Here is a 6,360-nt window from a genome sequence, read left to right as displayed (position 1 = left end):
CATATTGGATAACTTGGTTCCTAGTAAAAATGGCATACTTAGTTATTTGCTTTATGTGAGAAGGAATTAGAAGACAACAATTCAACAATAATGTGATTAGTGAGCCTGTGGAATAAAACTTAAGATTCTGTTTCCTCTGGTTCTTTGATGCACTTGATCACCTATGCACAGTTGTTTTATTTTTTCTAAGATATCTTATTAACCATCATTGTATGTGACTTCATAATTACATACCTGGTGGACAATTTCATCAATCACTTTGGTTTTCTTTCTGTTTGAGAGCATGGTTATTGTAATATTTTATAGTTCTAACTTGGTGGAGACTCTAAGATAATTATCTTTTTTTTGGTGATCAATGGAAGAAAAGGCAAAGGTACACCTACTTGTCTAGTTTGAGACAATAAGAAAATTCTAGGATAGCCAAAACCAGTTTTGCTCAGTGGATAGAGCATCAGTCTGCGGACTGAAAGGTCCCAGGTTCGATTCTGGTCAAGGGCATGTACATTGGTAGCGGGCACATCCCCAGTAGGGGGTGTGCAGGAGGCAGCTGGTCAATGTTTCTCTCTCATCGACTTTTCTAGCTCTCTATCCTTCTCCCTTCCTCTCTGTGGTAAATCAATAAAATATATTAAAAAAAAAAGAAAAGAAAAAGAAATAAAATTCTAGGATATTAATTCCCAAAGTTCTGTATAAAATTTTATTTTGAACCTGTCTGGCTTATCTACACTATGACTTGATTCAGAGTTAATACAGAGTTATAAATACTTATATATAATCTCTAACTAGACAAAGTTATATAAATATATGTTCTAATTAGACAAACTATGTCTGTATATAACTAACATTTAATAATGTACGACATTTGTATTTCCACATTTTCCATTAAATTTTAATTTGATCAAATTTCATTCTGAATTAAAACTTTTTAATTTATCATGCTCCCTTCTCTGATCTTCAAGCTCTTCTTCTTTTTCACAATAAACTATATTCACTTATCAGTGTAATATATTCTGTAGTGTTATGATAATATCAAGATTTGTTTTGAATTAGCACATTTGATTTTCTTAACCATATTAACTTATGTGCTATCAATTTGAGCCTTAATTTTACTCTGTAAGTAAGAGGATCAAGTAATTTTCTAATGTTTTGCTACCATATATTATTATCTAAGAAAAGCTTGTAAATACAGGTTTTGTATTAAATCCTTTTTTACCACGAGGGTAAAAATATACTTTATTTCATACAATTGTCTGTAGTATTTCCAGTTTGTACTCACAGACAACCTTATGGTGTAACTCCCAATTTCTAGAAAGTGTGAGTAATACAAATTTATTCTTTCAACCTATGGCATATCAAACCTTCCAATATCCAACTGAGAATGTTTAAAACAACCAGAGTATATGAAAATAAAATATTATTATAATTGCCAATGATTTCCAGAAACAATCAATATTCCATAGTTATTTTATCTAGGAAGTGTGTCAGAACTTTTGTTCTCACTCATATTTGTTTCTGATTACCTAAAAACAAATTAATACACAGTAGTTTTAACATTGCTAGCATATTTTAGTTTACTATGTTTTTGAAATTCAGTGATCTGTAGACTTGGGTAAGGTGACCAGACGTCCCGATTTTTAACAATTTGTCCTGTGTCCCATGGTGTTTTAAAAAAGTCCCGATTTTTGGAAAGAATGCATGACAAGCTAGGGAACGGTGGGAGAACGGGAAGGGAATATATGATTTTCAGCGGCCCTGTGGCTATTTAGTCAGGATATGAGTTTTATATGATTTTTGTTCATTTTATAATGTTAAACTCATGATTGTTGTGAACTGATTATCAAAGATCGTATTGTCGATCAGTTGTTAGAAATGTGGAATACCCGCTTTCCTTACCAGGAACTAGTGCTGCGACTGAACGCGTTTTTCCTACGGTACATAAAGTGTGGACATCAGAAAAATCACCATGAAGTGTTGAGACTTTGAAAGCCATTTTATATGTGACATATAGTTTAACAAATTCTTGTGAAAAAATTCATGACCTTTTGAACAACGACAGCAATCTACTAAAAAAAAAAAAAAAAAAAAATTTCACTCAAATGAGAAACATGCCAAAGAATAAAATACTATAAAAATAACATTTATTTATTTATATTTGTAAACAGTACTTATGTTGACATTTAAAAAATATATTACAATACTATTTTTGCGTTCTATGACATTTTTGTTGCTCCATATAGACCAAATTTTTAATCAAGAACCCCCCCCCCCCGCCCATCAATGGTGTCCGGATTTACCAATGTTACAATCTGGTCACCTTAGACTTGGGGACCCCTTCCGGCGCCTCCACGGCCACGGAGATGGTACCAAAGGCCTCGGGGATCTGGATCCGGGTGTCCTCCTCCTCCGGCTCCTGGCAGCACCTGCTGCAGCGGCAGCCGCTCCTCACGCAGCAGCCGCCGGCCGGGCGGAGGGCGGCGTCCCAGGGCCGCGGGGAGCGCAGGCCCCGGGGCCGGCAGCTCCAGGTCCGCAGCGCCGCGGGCAGGACGCGGGGGCAGCGGGCCTGCAGGAGCCGGAGCAGCAGCACCAGAAGGATGGCGAGGACGACGGGCACCCCCGCGCCCGCCAGCGCCGGCCAGCCCGCCAGCGAGAGGCCGAACACGGCCAGCGGGAACAGGAAGAACAAGGTGACCAGGTAGAAGGCGGCAACCCAGCGGTGCTTGGCGGAGGTCGCCCAGGCCCTTGGCCAGGCGGACGGGCAGGCGGCTGACCGGGACCGGGTACCACAGAAGGATGCCCGTGATGTTGAAGAGAAAGTGGCACAGGGCGATCTGGAGCGAGCTCTTCAAGGTCTTGCCTGGACTGGCCAGGGCGGCCAGGAGGGCGGCGGTGGTGGTGCCCAGGTTGGCCCCCAGCGTGAGCGGGTACGCCCTCTCCACGCTGATCACACCACACCGACCAGCGGGGTCAGGGTGGACGTGAACACCGAGCTGCTCTGCACCACGAAGGTCATGCCTGCCCCCACCCGATGGCCAGGTAGCCGGCCAGCCAGGAGAAGGGGGAAGGGAAATCCGTGTTGATGGTCTTCTTGATGACGAGGGCCACTTGCCCCTGAAGCGCAGAGGACAGGAGCTTGACGATCATGACCAGGCAGCCACAGAGCACCAGCAGGGAGGTGACCAGCAGGAGGACTCCCACCACCACGTCCGGGAGGCTGGCATTCACGAAGAGGTGCTGGCACTGGGCGATGTTCTCCCGGCGGGTCCCGTTCTTGATGGTCCAGGTGTGAAGGCCGTCTGTCCAACAGAGGCCCGGCGAGGTGCAGTTCTGGATCGAGGGGACGGTGACGTTCACCTGGGTCACACGGGTCAGCGTTTTGCACCAAATCTTGATCAGGCTCTTGTTCTTAGTTGCCGGGTCGTTCATGGCGATCCGGTTGATCACCTTCTTATCCAGCTGGATAATGAGCTTTGTGAGGGGTTTGGTGATAACCTTCAGCAGATCCGGGGCATCTTCTCCACTTTGGAAACGGAAGGACTCCACCACCAGGTGGGTCAGGGCCTCCAGGTAGTGGGTGGAGACCTCCACGGGCAGAAGCACCAGCACGGAGAGCCAGTTGAAGAAGTCGTGGACGGTGGCCCCTGCGAAAGCCCTTCCGAACACCTCCCGGTCTCCGACCTGCATGAGCGCCACCAGGGTGTTGGTGATGGAGGTCCCGATGTTGGCGCCCATGACGAAGGGGATGGCAGTCCGCACCGACAGCACTGAGGAGGCCACCATGCTGACGAGGATGGAGGTGGAGGTGCTGGAGCTCTGCACCAAGGCGGTCACCAGCATCCCGATCATCAGGCCCGCCAGGGGGTTGGACATGATGGAGTTGTTGCTGAAGAACGTCCCGGCCATTTTCCCGCCAACCAGCTGGAAGGCGCTGCTGAGAACATCCAGGGAGCACACGAACAGGTAGAGGAAGCCCAGGAGCAGAAGGAGCCTCCCGACCCCTTTCAGGATGGACAGAATCTTCCCTTTGGTGTCTCTCTCCGACCACTTGGTCCCCTCGGGCTGAAGCTCCGGCAGGTCTCAGAGGTCTTCAGCGTGGGTGGGCTCCTCCCTCTGGGTGGCGGTGGAGTGGTATGGCTGAAGCTCCATCTTGGTTTCAGTGGTCCCTGCGACACCTGGCCAAACAAACAACAAAGGTCAAGGAGAAAGGCGGGGGGTCAGCCCGGCCTCTCTTGGGGTGCCCACAGGAGGCTCGTTGGGGTTGATTGAGCGGCACTTACCTTTGTTGGGCTCTTTTCCTTTTCCATCTGTGGGGGGCTGTTGGCTGGTGATGCCTCCCATGTATTCATCTGGGTTGGGCTGGGCCTTTTCCACCTCGGGCCAAGAGCCATGGTAGCTCTGACCATCTTCCAAGAGGCTGAAATCCTCTCCCTTCTGTTCTCCGTGGGTCTGGGTCCAGCAGGCCTTGGGAGGCTGTGATCTGGGAGAGCTGCTCTCTGAGGAAGGAGAGGCCAGAATGATCCAGGAGACAGAGTCGACGGCAGTATGTGAGCCTTTTTATATCTAGTCAGCCCAGCTCCTCCTTAGGGCGGGACTCCCTAAGCCTATTACTGCAGCCCCTTCCTAGGGCAGATTTGATCCTCTCCTCAGGCTTAGAAATCTGACTTTGGGGCTTATTTTGGGGCTGTTCATACCCTCCCCCCTTGCTCTGAGGACCCTATCTGAGCAGGCTAGTCTGGTTCACATACATGTGCTATGGGTAAAGTGACCAGATTTTAACATTGGTAAAATGGGACACCATTGACTGGGAAGGGGGGAGGGAGCGTTTGATTAAAAATTTGGTCTATTTGGAGCAACAAAAATTTTCATAGAACGCAAAAATAGTATTGTAATATATTTTTTAAAAATTTCGACATAAGTACATTTTACAAATATAATAAATCAATAAAATTATGTATAGTTGTGTCACTTTCAAGGCTGGAGTTAGACTTTTTGCTGCCACTATAAAATATAAGTAATACGAGTACTGTCTGCTAAATTCAAGAAGATTTATGTATTTATGAAATAAATAAATAAATAAATTACTTACCTAGATTATCTGAATAGCTGATTTGTAATGACATCACTTGTTTAACTAGCTTACTAGCATGCAGTAAAAGGGGTATCGTCTGAGAGACAGTTACAAAATGTTTTCGTCCTTGCCAATCTCCAAAAATGCCATTGTTCATTAAGTCCAAACAATGGAGGTCTAATTTTAACAACTGATCAACAATGCAAACTTTGATAAGCAGTTCTCGATAATCAGTTCTCAACAATTATTTGTTATTATTAAAGTTAAACATTATAAAATTAACAAAAATAATATAAAACTCATATCCTGGCTAAATAGCCACATGGCCGCTGAAAACCGTATATTCCCTTCCCATTCTCCCACAGTTCTCTAGCTTGTCGTGCATTCTTCCCAAAAATCAGGACTTTTTTTAAAACGCCGCGGGACCCGGGACAAATTGTTAAAAAGCGGGAAGTCTGGTCACCTTAGCTATGGGGGAGTTAAAGACCTAGGCCACTTGGTCATCTGGACATCCCCCACCAGGGGGGAAGTCACGGACATTGGCAAGACAATTCTAAAACTCGTGTGGAGGAACAGTGCTGGAAACCAATCATTGTCTCACTAATAGAAAGATGTAAAAGGCTGGTCAACCTTGAAGCTCTGAAAGGTCAGAGCCAAGTACTCCCTATCTAATTGAGACAAAGGTAACTGAGGCAACTTCCCCATCTTGTAATCATGTAAATCCTTACTGATATGATAATCCATTTATTTCCTGCCCAAGGGCTATGTGTGTTTCCCAAAGCTGCTTAAGGGTAATGGGTGGATCCCATAGCCTCAATAAAAGGATTGGCAAGGCCAGAGCCTAGTGGTAATCTCCCCACTAGGGGTTGACTCCTGCCCGGGCCCCCATTTCCCCAAATTAACTCTTTTCCAGTTTGTCTTCATTTCAGTGTGCAGCCTTCTCCAGAAACCGGACCCTGAGTGGGCCCTGAACTATGCGGGTCGTGTTAAGGGATCCCACAGAATAGAAAAAGCAACAATGAGGGGAAAAGTTCAGAAGAAAGAACTGAGATGGAACAGGCCCTAACAGATATTAAAACATACTAAAAGACCACAGTTATCAAAACAGTATGCTAAAAGAGAACAGAAAGGAAAAAAGGGGTGGGGGGAGGTGGGGAGACAAATAAAACCCAGTAAGACAATAGCCTAAAAGCAACAAGATGGATTAATTGAATAAAATAGCCCAGAAACAGTCCCTGCTAAAGTTTCAAATAGAAGACATGTCAGCCCTAGCTGGTTTGGTTCAGTGGATAGAG

The 6,360-nt window shown here is 45.4% G+C and overlaps 1 pseudogene across 1 annotated transcript; it reads right to left on the bottom strand.

Annotated features, from left to right (window-relative positions):
- Positions 1 to 2,299: 2,299 nt before the first annotated feature.
- On the bottom strand, positions 2,300 to 4,400 carry LOC311618565 (sodium-dependent phosphate transport protein 2B-like; annotated as a pseudogene). Its single transcript has 2 exons — positions 4,275 to 4,400; positions 2,300 to 4,169 (listed from the first exon to the last, which is right to left on the bottom strand). The product of its transcript is annotated as a sodium-dependent phosphate transport protein 2B-like (transcript).
- Positions 4,401 to 6,360: the final 1,960 nt, after the last annotated feature.

This window comes from Pipistrellus hanaki (genome assembly GCF_964339955.1).
Source record: "Pipistrellus hanaki genome assembly, chromosome: 3".
Taxonomy (NCBI): domain Eukaryota; kingdom Metazoa; phylum Chordata; class Mammalia; order Chiroptera; family Vespertilionidae; genus Pipistrellus; species Pipistrellus hanaki.
Note: the sequence above shows the minus strand (reverse complement) of the source record. Positions and strands in the feature narration are given on the sequence as shown.